At 44.9% G+C, this 13,688-nt stretch overlaps 1 protein-coding gene and 1 non-coding gene across 2 annotated transcripts in view; one reads left to right on the top strand and one right to left on the bottom strand.

The window, feature by feature from the left end:
• SH3BP5 (SH3 domain binding protein 5) overlaps positions 1-13,688 on the bottom strand; it is a 77,535-nt gene that overhangs the window by 55,222 nt on the left and 8,625 nt on the right. The window lies entirely within an intron of this gene.
• Positions 6,180-6,283, top strand: LOC111539558. Its single transcript, XR_002730720.1, has one exon. It is a non-coding gene; the product is annotated as a small nucleolar RNA U13 (small nucleolar RNA).

Genomic DNA, 13,688 nt, shown 5'->3' with positions numbered 1-13,688 from the left:
TTTTTGTCTTGTTTCTTAGTTACAGAAAAGACTTGACTGTGATTCTTTGTCTCCTGCAATTACAAGCAAATGTGTTTTTCCAAGATCAAAGTGGGGGTGGCTTCAGGAATGTCCAGAGAGGAGAGTAAGCTGACTGCTTTCCCTGCAGGAAATGAGCCATGGAGAGGAGTGGCTCAAAAGTACAAGCTTATCTGAGAGAGCGAGCAGATCTTCCACCAGTCAAGAAAAAGAATCCATTTACCATCCCAGGGCTGTTTACCAGGGGAGTTTTTAGATCAGCACTTGAAAGAGTTCTCAAACAGTTCCCTCTGCTTGGAGGAGGCCTCAGCTCTTCAAATCCGAAAATTGTGTTTCATCCATTAGGTGACTCAGACTGAAGGTAATTTATTCAAGCAAAGAATTGCTGGGGGTGGCAGAGTCTCCCTGTTTGACTGTGTCAGTGTGTCAGACACACAGCCCTGTGTCAGATAAGAGCTCAAGCTAAACCACACCAGCCAGCACCAGTACACACTGGAAGCAGCATGCAGGTTGACAAGCAGCACACAGGATGAGTCCCTGTTTTCTGGGCAATCGCTCACCTGATCACCTCAATTACCTTGCCTGGAAACTGAGAATCGTGGCTTTCCTCTTCACAGGTGTCCCCAGAATTAAGTGAGATAAAGATGGGATGGTGGTGTTTAAAAAATAACTGTCCTACATGTTAGAGACAACACCATACTTCAAAAGATCCTTACTAATGCCATTTACAAGTATACCACTTTCAGCTGGCAGAAAGAGGTTTCACAGGCATTATCTGAGGCACACAACAACCCTGTAAAACAGCCTCAGCCAGAATTTCCATCCCGAGTTTCCAGATAAGAAAACTGGAGGCCAGGTGCGGTGGCTCACTCCTGTAATCCCAGCACTTTGGGAGGCTGCAGGCACATCACCTAAGGTCAGGAGTTCGAGACCAGCCTGGCCAACATGGCAAAACCCCATCTCTACTAAAAACACAAAAATTAGTTGGGCATGGTGGGTGCCTGTAATCCCAGCTACTCGGGAGGCTGAGGCAGGAGAATTGCTTGAACCCAGGAGGTGGAGTTTGCAGTGAGCTGAGATCACGCCACTGCACTCCAGCCTGGTGACAGACACTCTGTCTCAAAAACAAAGAAAAACAAAAGAAAACTGAAGGCCTGGAGTTCCAGGTGACCTAATGTCTTTGCATAAGGTCACAGGACTAGTAAGTGTCAAGTGTTAGATGAAAGCAGACATCTTCAGTACTTTTTGTTCTTTGTTTTTTGGGACAGGATCCCTCTCTGTTACCCAAGCTGGATGCAGTGTCGCAATCACGGCTCACTGCAGCCTCCACCTCCTGGGCTCAAGCAATGCCCCTACCTCAGCCCCCCAAGTCGCTGGGACTACAGGCACGTACAACCACACCCGGCTAATTTTTAAATTTTTTGTAGAGATGAGGTCTCACTGTGTTGCCCAGGTTGGTCTCAGACTCCTGGGCTCAAGCAGTTCTCCTGCTTCGGCCTCCCAAACTGTTGTGATTACAGGCGTGAGCCACTGCGACCGGCCATCTTCAGTCTTCTAGTCCAGTGTGACAGTCACTTCACCAGTGGTTCTCAGAGGGTGGTCTGGGTAAACCATTGGTGGGGGTGGGGGTGGGGCACCTGGAAACCTTTTCAAGGAGTCTGCAAGATGGAAGCCATTTTCATTAATAAAGACTTGCCATTTTCACTGTCATTCTGAGTGTTCAGTAGAGTTTTCCAGAAGCTACCTGACAGTGACACGGCAAGAAATGACATGAAATGCAGAAGGAGGTGAGAGAATCAGCTTTTCTATTAAAGCCAGACATTAAAGAGACTTGCAAAAGTACGTAAAACAATTACTCTTTTGTTGAATTTTTTGTTTGGAAAAATTGTCCTTTTTCATAAAATATATTATTTTTGTTAACATGTAATAGGCTGATTGTCATTTTAATGAATATAGACCTTTGAAATAAATGTCTTTTGATTCTATATGGCGAATATTAATACTATCCACAAAAATGAAGCTCTCTGGGGTACTCAATGATTACCAAGAACTTCGTGAAGGGGGACCTATAGCCAAAAAGTTTCCAGTGTGCTGCATGTACCTGCCCTCTGGCCTGCTCTACATAGACCCCTCTTGAACCAAAGACAAGAGTGTACTTTCAGTAAGAATGAAGCAGTTGTTCCTTCTCAGATCTTGTTTAAATGCTTCTGATTTTGTCAGGGAGAAAGACTCCATTTGGTACCACAATGTATTCAGCACCTGAATACATTTGCTAATCTCTTTCTTAAAGAAAAGGGAAGCTAATCCAGGCTCAGAGCCTTCATAAAGAGGGGAATCTGCTAGAATTTGATAAGGAGAACTATAAATCCACCGGAAACAACATAACATTACTCTGAAAGTCATAAGCTGTACCCTGACAAGGTGGGCACTCCCTATGTATATATTATTCTTTAAAAAAACACCTGCTTAAAAAATGTATTTTCCTTTGATGGTTTTCCATGTATAGTAAGGATATTTCCTTTTCAAACTGAAGTAAGGCTGGGCGCGGTGGCTCATGCCTGTAATCCCAGCACTTTGGGAGGCCAAGGTGGGTGGATCACCTGAGGTCAGGAGTTTAAGACCAGGCTGGCCAACATGGTAAAACCCCGTCTCTACTAAAAATACAAAAAAAAAAAAAATAGCCAGGCATGGTGGCAGGCACCTATAATCCCAGCTACTCGTGAGGCTGAAGCAGGAGAACCGTTTGAACCTGGGAGGCAGAGGCTGCAGTGAGCCGAGATCATGCCATTGCACTCCAGCCTGGGCAACAAGAGCGAAACTCCGTCTCAAAAAAAAAAAAAATCTAAAGTAAAAACATGAACCAATTTAAAAGACAACATGGAATAGATAGCACACGCAGTCCTAGAATATGGCAAAAATGATGGCGGCGGCAGCAGAATAACTGGAGTTAGGGAAATCCAGCCCTGGAATGATGGGAAAGTCTCCATTAGCAGGAACATACTGGAATTCTATGATAAAAGGCACTATGAAGACATCCTGACTTACTGGCCAGTAGTAAAGGTACCTGAAATGTTCCATTCACTATCACTTTTAATGGCAAAACCACAATTACTTTTGCACCAACCTAATACAAGTCATGCTTTCTTTTCACCCATCCAATCTATTCTCTAAGAGCACTTGTGGCAGCTACTAGAACACACAAAGAAACCACTTTAAATAGCGCTTGGGTGAAAAGGGAGCAAGTGCTCTCCAGCACTGGCTGAGGTAACTTCTGTGATGATGACATGTGCTACATCTGTGCCATCCAACACCAAAGCCACAGCCACTTGTGGCCAAGCAAACACTCGAAATGTGGCTGGCACAACTAAGTGTTGTATTTTATTTAACTTCAAGGGGCCAGGCGCGGTGGCTTACACCTGTAATCCCAGCACTTTGGGAGGCCACAGTGGGAGGATCTCCTGAGTCTAGGAGTTTGAGACCAGGCTGGGCAACATAACGAAACCCCATCTCAACTAAAAATACATAAATTAACCTGGTGTGGCAGTGCATGCCTAGAGTCCCAACTACACGGGAGGCTGAGGCAGGGGGACTGCTTAACCCCGGATGGTCAAGGCTGCAGTGAGCCAGGATCGTGCCACTGCACTCCAGCCTGGGTGACAGAGCGAGACTCTATCTCAAAAAATAAAAACTTAATTAACTTAGTGATTTTGTTTTTTAATTATTCTCTGGGGTGGACTCTCACTCTGTTACCAGGGCTGGAGTGCCGTGGCGTGATCTCGGCTCACTGCAACCTCCGCCTCCCAGGTTCAATAGACTTAATGATAATTTAAATAGCACAGCACAGGCCTAGCCCTAGACCATTCTCTGCTTTGAGAGATCCTGCCATGCTTTTTGGGGGCCTCAGGATGCCTTCCCTCCTGCCTCTGTCTGGTTTTTCTTCTTAGCCCCAGCTCCCGCTGTGAGGGGCTTTCATAGCCCCGAGGGCCAGAGCAAGTTGATTCTACCTTAAGAATTCTGTAGCAGAGACAGAAGCACAAAGACTGCACCAGGGCAGAGTGGGGGCCCAAGGGAGCCAAACCAGAAAGGCCGAGGCAGGAGGGTACAGGAGCCGGGAAGAAGCAGAGGTAGAGAGCAGGGGTACGGATGAAGACCACCGGGGAGCTGGAGCCAGCCCCAACACTCCTGCTCACAGCACAGGCCCAATTCCACAGCAGTCGGTGTCATCCAACTAGAAGACCCAGGAGAAACAGCCCCAAGGTGACAAATACAAATGGAATAGGAAGAACACACTAGGATTTTCAAGTTGGGGAGAACTTCAAGATCACTGCTGGAAACCAAGGACCTAATTCCCCTTCCCCGAGTCCTTTTCTTTTCCCATCTCAGGCCCTGATCGACTTCAGGAGTAGGGGCCCCTTAGCGTGTCGGCCAGACCTGCTACTTCCTTCTGTGAGGACTTGCCACCGTGTTTCCAATACAAGACTCCCTCTCTCAGGAATCAGAACAGAGGAAACCAGAGGAGGGAGAGACAGACAAAAACAGAGGTGAGAGACAGAGAAAAGCAAATGTGGAGAGAACCATGAGGTGGCACAGGAGGGGCAGTGAGAGGTGACCTGGGCTCCTGATTCCAATCCTGTGACAACACAGTCATATGATGTATCAATCAAACAGGACACTTTTGAGAATAAGAAGAGGCACTATTAATAACTGTGCTGGGACCACAGGCATCCACCGAGACTGCCAGGGCCAGCTGAGACATGTGGTTTCCCTATGCATCAGAGCCAGTGACACCTCCCCTCCCTTGAGTTCCATGAGACTCCTACAACCTTTCAGAAAATCCTCCCTTTAATGTAAGCTATTTGAGTGGGTTGTGGAACAAAACGCAGGATAGTCTAACCCCAGCTTGGGCATCACCCAGCTCCAGACCCTCTGGGCAAGCGCTGTGCATTCAACAACTTTGACAAGGCCAGATCCTATTTCTTCACTCCAACCCTTTCCAAGGCATCACACTGCCTGTCCTTATCTGAACCACCAAGAGGTTCCTTTCACTAAGAGGACAGAGACAAACAAAATATAGGGGTCATCATGGTTTTCTCCTTCCAGTTTCCCTCCTCTGAGGTTAACAAGGGTCTTGGACCCTTTTAAGGCCTAAGTAGAATCAATTCCCTCCTAGACAGAAAGGGTCTGGTTTAGAGCCCTGATCTAACTATAAAGTGTTTCTAAACAAGCAGGTGAGCACCCAGTTCCACCTCCCAGAATATCGCAGGCCTCCTTTCAATCCTTGGCCTGTGTCGTGATTCCATAACCAAAGGGAAGTGCTGCCATTTGGAGGCTGAGTTAAGGCAAATGGCTCTTTAACTTTTTAGTTTAAAATAATTTCAAACTTGGAAAAAATGAGGGTAAGATGCAGACACCATGCCCCTTTACCCTGGAATATTTTGGGTGCATATTTCCTAAAGATGAGGCCATCCACTTATATAACCAGAGTACAATAATCAAAGTCAGAAAATTAACATTGGTACAATGCTATTAATCTGGTCTACAACTTTCTCCAAATTGCATCAACTGTCCCACCAATGTCTTTTATAATAAAGGGCAAAAATTGTTTTCCTGGTCCAAGATCCAATCTAAGAGTCACACATGGCATTTTGTTATCTAACATTCTTTCATCTGGTACAGTTCTTCAGTCTTTGTCTTTCATAGCCTCGATTTTTAAATAATATGAGCCAGATATTTTGTAGAACGTCATTTGGAAAAGACTCTCTTTTTTTTTTTTTTTTTTTTTTTTGAGACAGAGTCTCACTTTGTCACCCAGGCTGGAGTACAGTAGCGCGATCTCAGCTCACTACAACCTCCGCCTCCCAGGTTCAAGTGGTTCTCCTGTCTCAGCCTCCTGAGTAGCTAGGATTACAGGCACCACAACCGGCTAATTTTGTATTTTTAGTAGAGATGGGATTGGTTTGAGACCAAGTTGGTCAGGCTGGTCTCAAACTCCTGACCTCATGATCTGCCGGCCTCAGCCTCCCAAAGTGCTGGGATTACAGGTGTGAACCACCATGCCCGGCCAAGACTTGCTTTCAATTCATCTTTTTTGTTGATGTTACTTAGGCACCAGAATGGAATTGAACCAATTACCAAAAAATGTTTAAAATAGCCCAAGGTAGATCCTTTTGGAGTTCGTAAGTGTGCTGATTGGGTGTTCACGTGCACGTGTCAGATATGCCATCCTCGAATTTTGTTATGATGTGAGCACATTACTCATCTGATATGAAATGGGAAAAAAAAAATAGTCCAAGGTACAAATCTCCACGAACGAAGGAAAAAACTCATGAGCCCTTTAAACGTGCAAGCAAGCACAGGGGTCAGTGCTACAAGGCCCGGGAGGATGGACCAAAGCTACATGACAACCCTGCATGCACGTAAGCAAGGAAGCTCTCATGCACACAGCTAGAAAGACTGGTGGAACCCCAGTAATTTTTCATTTATGGCCAAACACATGTTCTTAAATTCACAGGATTCTTTGAGTAAGAGGATGCAGAAATGCTGAAACAGCAGTGTTTTACCAAATTCAACCACAAAAGCACTATTTCCATGTTGACGCCAGGAGGCTTCACATATTTCCTCAGCTGCAAGACCCACAATGTTCTTCAAAACTTCACAATCATTACATTTCAGACAGATTACACCATTGATGTGCATGTTTATTGGGGCTGATGTTTCAACCACCACCCAAGCTGTTATGAAATACAAGGTCCACTTTATAATTAGCACAAGTCTTAGAATCAGGGCGATATGGTGAGTTCATGGCCCAGCCTCGGAGAGCTCTGGAGATCAGTTAGTGGTAGCCTGCACAGGAATCACACATCCACCCACCACAGCATTCCAGGCAGGCTGGCTGGCTGGCTGACATCTGCTGGCTTTTAGATAACCTCCTCCTGCCTTCAGCTAATCAAAACGTTAAGAAAGGAGAGCACAGGATGCAAAAGAGCCAAAGTCAAAGTCGACGGCTGTAACTTTAGAGACACAGGAGAAACGACCAGAAGGAACAGCTAAAAACATCATTTCATCAGAATAGAACTAGGGGTGCGGGGGAGTGAGGTAGAGGACTTTCATTTTGCATTATAACTTATCAGGGACTCTTTTTAAAAAACTACGTCCAAGTATTGTTTCAACAAAAATAAAATTTTAAGTCTATGACAGCATAGATTGACTACAGAGCTTTTGTATTTCCTCAACTGTCAAGACCGAAGGTGGTTCATAATTTATTCAACATGTGGCTAGATCAGAATGGAGATCCCAAACAATATCGGGGCTGGAAAAAAGTTTGCCCATCTTTTAGTTTAGATGCTCCCATTTCACTGATGAAGTGACTGAAATCTCAGGAGATAAAGATCCTCTCCCAAGGATCTATACCTGATTAATATCAAGGCGAAGATTGAAAACCTGGTCCCCTAAGTCCTAGACTCCAGCATTCTTTCATCTATGCAGCCTCAGTGGAGATCTCAGAATATGCATCCGCTATGCCTCCAAACACAAACTACTTAAGGGCATGGGCTTCAGCCTCAGATTCCTGGATTCATTATACATCCTGGCTCCACCACTCCTTGGCTGTGTGACCTGGGAGAATTGACTTACTCACTCAGTGCCTCCCTTTCTCATCAACATTCTGAAGGACTGTTGTGAGAATGAATAGGATAAAATATAGAAGCCACTTAGCACAAAATTTAGCATATAATAACCTTTCACAAAATAGTGGTTGTTTTTACTTAGGTGCCATTATTTAATAAATGGCTAAGGGGCTGGAGGAGGAAAGGACCAACATTTGTTGGACATATATGCCCAGTACCATGCCGGACACTTTACAAACATCACCCTATTTAACCCTTAACAGCCCTGGTAAGATCCGTATTGCCCTTCACATTTTGGAAGGAAATTAAACCCAGATAAGCTAATATAACTTACTAAGACTGTACAGCACATTAAGAGGCAGAGAATTCAAATCCAGCTCTGAGCTCTAAAGCCTACACTTTCCACCATCATATGCTATGGAGCTATGTAGTTTAGTTTCTATCAGCTCCAAGAAAAAAGTTTTCTTATGCATTTTTTTTTTAAGACAGAGTCTCGCTTTGTCACCCAGGCTGGAGTGCAGTGGCGTGACCTTGACTCACTACAACCTCTGCCTCCCAGGTTCAAATGATTCTTGTGCCTCAGCCTCCCAGGTAGCTGGAATTACAGGCATGCACTACAATACCTGGCTACTACTTTTTCTTTTTTGTATTTTAGTAGAGATAGGGTTTCATCATGTTGGCCAAGCTAGTCCTGAACTCCTGGCCTCAAGAGATCTGCTGGGCCTGCCCTGGCCTCCCAAAGTACTGGGATTACAGGAGTGAGCCACTGCACCCAGCCTCCTACGCTTTTTTTGACCCTAAGTTTCACAACATTGAAGTGTGGTTTTAACAAGTTCCAAGTGGGGAAGTAGATGTAATTTCTATCAAATAAGTGCAATACCAGGACTCTTTCCCCAGAGAAGACCCAGCAACACCAGTGGCAGGGAAAGAAAACAGCATATCTATCTGGAATTGCCCAAGGGGCTTTAGAACCCTACCACCCTGAATTATAAAGCATCTGTCTAATTATTGTAGTACCTCTGGCTCTAGGCTCCACTAATTTTTTCTAATAGGCATTGAAGCCATGCCATAATTTTTTTCTCAGGCAAAATTTTTAAGAAATGGGCAAAGTGGCAAAGAATTTCCTATGGCAAGACCCATAGCATTACTGAAAACTGTCCATCTTGCCTCTACTGTTGCTGGCTTATTTGAGGTCACCGGGAATACTAACCAAAGTCCTTGCTTTGCTGGCTGGTTAACCATTAAAGCACCTCAAGAAGACAATGAAACGTGGTTGTTTATGAAGTCTCCCCACAGAAAGAAAGGGAGGAAAGGAAGAAAGTATATGTCCTACAAGCCTCAGAATAAGCCACTGTCTCTACATCACCATGAGGGTGGCAGTTTTCAAATATGGCCTACAAGTCTTTAACACTGCCCCAGGATCAAGAAGAATTAGCATCCAGGTGGGCTCATGACTGCTTGGACCACCAGATTATAATAGAAGAGCTACTGTGGAGGTTCCAAGGCTCAGTCAGAAAAAGCCATGAAGCTCCCATCTGGTCATCTTAGGACACTCACTCTGGAAGGAGCCAGAAACCAAAAGGAAGTGAAAGTACCACACGAGAAAGGTCACACGTAGGCACGCTGGTTGCAACTCCAGCTGAGCTCTCAGCGTAAGCTTTCAGAGCCAGCATCCTCTGTCAAACACAAGCGTAGGCCATCTGAGACATCCAACCAAGCTCTCAAATGACTACAACCCAGGCTGACATCTGACTGCACAAAACTCCTCAAGCAAGGACCGCCCAGCTGAGCCCTCTCAAAACCCTCTCCAAATTCCTGACCCACAGATCACAGGCAAAATAAAACAGTTGTTTTAAGCTATTAAGGCTTGGGATAATTACGGAGAAACAGTAACCAGAACAATGAAGAAGACGCACATCCCGTTTCTTCTTCCAATAAAGCCAAAAATCAAGAGAACATTAAATCTGTGGGCTTCAAATCTAGCAAAACGAAGCTGAATCCTTTCACATGCTGGAAACAAAAGGGTGTGGTGAATGAAGACAACCAAACCCCATTCATCATGTTTTGGTTGGGTTTAATGCCAAACAATAAAAGATTTATATTAAGAGGGCTGAGCTGCAGTTATAATAAACAGCGGATATTCCTCTCATTGTCTCCCTGATAGCAGTTTCTTTCTGTCAGAACAAACACTAACATCTCTTAGATAATCCAGCAAAACACAGCAAAGGAAAAAAAAAATCAGGCAAGAATAGAACAAAATTTTTTCCATCTTCCTTTAAGGAAATGAAAGGGGCTGACTTGCCGAGCTCTCCAAGAGCTGCTTTGCAAATTCTGTGATACTCTTGGTTAAAATGCACTACAAAAAAGCAGTATAGTCTTTAATGCTGGAAACATCTACGTGGCAATCGGCAGACTAAGTAACTCTCAAAGAGAAAGGCTGGGCAAAGATACCTGGGCTGCCTGCCAAAGAATGAGGTTCAATAGATGTTTAATTCATCCAGCCAAAACACACACACACACACACACACACACACACACACACCACTATGTTAAAGTCCCTACAACAAATGCTGACAAAGAAAAATAACAGCACAAAATTAAAAGGCTACAGTCCACAGGGACCAGATCGCTGTCAACTTGGGGATTTGAAGATTCTCATTAACCACAGGGATAGCAATGAATCCATCAACCCCATAGCCTGTCTTCTTTTGAGATGACACTCAGAGTCAGAGGGAAGGCACCTTGAATACAGCTGGGGATACAGTCACATGATTTGTAGGAAAGTCGGCAGGTACTGCAATAGCAAGCGCTTATGACCCTGCCATGGGTTTCAGCTGAGGGGCCAGGAGAGTTTGTGTATTATCTTGTTGATCTTTGCAGGTTAAAAGGAAAACATGCCTAGTTTTTTTAAGGCAATACAGTCTATGTCAATATTAGATAGCTATTTCTATGTTCTAGCCAATGGCCAGAACATGTTTTGGCCACTAACAGCATTTTGCTAATCTGGATCCATGAATGAAGTTGTGCAAAAGAACCTATATGTGCCCACATTTATCCATTTAGAAATGATGCTAACGGTCAAATACATAGAGTAAGTTCAAATATCTAAATATTCTTAATATTTGTAATGTTTTCCATTATATCTTGATTTATTGTGTTTTCTAAATAAGCACATATACGAGGGTTTCTTGGCTGTAGAAGACCCTAAAGTGCCTTTAAAGCACTTTTCATCCTTCCATGAATTACAACTACAGTGGCTGAACAATGCACTAATTCATCAAGCAAACCCACACAGCATCCGGGTTTATCTACCATTAAGGCAGGAACAACCAATCTGAACTTTTTCCCATCAGCCTTCATAGTTCCTAAAATTCCTTCCAGAGAAATTCATTTCTTTGGCTTATAAAGACATTTGTTTTTTTTTACAACAGGCTTCATTCCCCACCCCCATCCCATGAAAATTATAACATATGGTCATTGTAAATATTTCACAAAACACCAAGAAAGGAAAACTAAAGACCACCAGCATCCTCAGAAGCTAGAAACAACAACTGGTAACATCTGAGGGTACATTTTTCTAGAGCCAGGCTTCTCAAACAATGTGGTGATGGATTTTCCCTCATCCAATCCACCGTAAATCAATACTTCTGTAGAATAAAAACAAACTAGGAAAGTAAAATGCCACCTGGATGTCACAACATCAAATTGCCAAAAAAAAAAAAAAAAATTCTGAAGTCTTACTCTCAATTTCTGCATTTATTTCACCATAATTGGTAACAAGCAGTTCACATTCTTTGACCTACACAAGAATAACTATGTTAGGGCCGGGCATGGTGGCTCACGCCTGTAATCCCAGCACTTTGGGAGGCCAAGGCAGGCGGATCATTTGAGGTCAGGAGTTCAAGACCAGCTTGACCTACATAGTGAAACCCCATCTCTACTAAAATACAAAACTTAGCTGGGCATGGTGGCAGGCACCTGTAATCCAGCTACTTGGGAGGCGGAGGCAGGAGAATCACTTGAACCTGGGAGGCAGAGGTTGCAATGAGCCAAGATCACACCACTGCACTCCAGCCTGGGCAACAAAGTGAGACTCCATTTCAAAAAAAAAAAGAATAACTATGTTAGGCCTGTCTACTCATATGCATACATTCTTTTACTATATATATGCTTTCATATATGCTCTATATAGTTTTATATATTTTTTATGTATAGTTTTTTTTCCCCCACTAAGTAGACCATGGCCATTTGTCCATATTCACACATCATCTTTTTTTTAAAGTGAAAGGCCACTCTTAAAATGCTAACGCCCCCAAGCAAGGCAGAATCTTTGTTCATGAGCCAACATGTGCATAAGTGGACAGGTTCTGGGGAGGGAAAGGAGAACACAAGGTTGCGATTTACCAGTGTCACAACTGTCCTCACGGTCAGTCTGTCCAAGAATACACTGGGAGGCCGGGCGCGGTGGCTTATGCCTGTAATCCCAACACTTAGGGAAGCCGAGGCAGGAGGACTGCTTGCCCAGGGGTTTGAGACCAACCTGGGCAACATAGAGAGACCCCCATCTCTACAAAAACAAAAATTAGCCAGGCATGATGGCGCGCTCCTGTAGTCCCAGCTACTTAGAAGACTGAGGTGGGAGGATAACTTGAGCCCAGGAGTTTGAGGCTCCAGTGAGCTATGATTGTGCCACTGCACCCCAGCCTGGGCAAGAGAGACCAACACTGTCTCAGGAAAAAACAAAAACAAAGCAGGAGGCTGGGCGTGGTAGCTCATGCCTGTAATCCCAGCACTTTGGGAGGCTGCAGTGGGTGAATCATTTGAGGTCAGGGGTTGACCAGCCTGGCCAAAATGGCAAAACCCCATCCCTACCAAAAACACAAAAATTAGCCAGGTGTGGTGGCACATGCCTGTAATCCCAGCTACTCAGGAGGCTAAGGCACGAAAATCGCTTGAACCTAGGAGGCAGTGGTGGTAGTGAGCTGAGACCAAACCATTGCACTCCAGTTTTTGAGACCCTGTCTCAAAAAATTAATTAATTAAGTAAGTAAGTAAGTAAGTAAAGCAGGGCTCACTCAGGGAAACAAACTGTCACATCATAGCAGACAGGCCACAGCGCAATGCCCTGCTGATCCAGTCACTACAAAGTCCATCTCACTGTAATCCTGGCCTATACGAGCCCTCCCTCTGGCCCCTTTCCCAGTGCCAATCTGACAAAGAAAGGTCATGGCAGGACCTGGGGCAAGAGAACAGAGCTACCGCCAGGCCCCATGGCCAGTTTGGCCCCAGTGGACATTTCACTGGAACCTTCTCTGTTTGTAGTACCCAGCGGGTCTCAGCCAAGCACACAGGTGGCCCTCTTGTCCACTCAGGCTGGGCAGCTCTCAAACAGCATCCCTTACCATCCTCCAGGTCACCCAGGGATGTAGGCAAGAATCGCAGCCCCCGGATTCAAAGATGAGAAGACTGTGGCTTCCATGTGCCAAGTATCCCTAGAAGTCAGTAGACCTCTGATTCCAACCTGTATCACCTGATGTCAAGACAGCTGTCTTCCCTCCACCTGCCCTTCCCCATGGCTTTGGGCTTTGGTTATTTCACAGCAAAAACTGAGACACAATCCCATTTTAAAGAAGAAGAAACTGAGGCACAGAGATTACATAATCTGCCAGAGGTCCCACAGCTATGACAAGGGGAGCTGGGGTTCAGCGCCAGGCAGTCTGGCTCCAGAGGCCAAGCTTTGCCAGCTGTCCTATAGCTAGGCCACTCCACAAGTTTCAAATGTTTCCCCCACTCACCTCCTCCCTAAAGGGAAATAAGCAGTATGGGGGGATCACTGAAGCCCAAGACCTTAAGTACCACCATTCTGATGGCCAAACTTCAAGTCAGAGCCGTGGGGGCAGCGCAGCAGCCCTGGCTCAGGCTACCCTGAAGAGACGCAAAGACCACACACGTTTTTTCTTTACAATCAGTCAATCACCAAAGGTCCTGTTAACACTCCACCTCTCCCCGCCCCAGCCTTCCTCAATCTGCAGATGATGTCTGTAC

This window comes from Piliocolobus tephrosceles, chromosome 2 (assembly GCF_002776525.5).
Source record: "Piliocolobus tephrosceles isolate RC106 chromosome 2, ASM277652v3, whole genome shotgun sequence".
NCBI classification, from domain to species: domain Eukaryota; kingdom Metazoa; phylum Chordata; class Mammalia; order Primates; family Cercopithecidae; genus Piliocolobus; species Piliocolobus tephrosceles.
The sequence above is the reverse complement of the archived record's forward strand: the minus strand, read 5'-3'. Positions and strand labels throughout refer to the sequence as shown.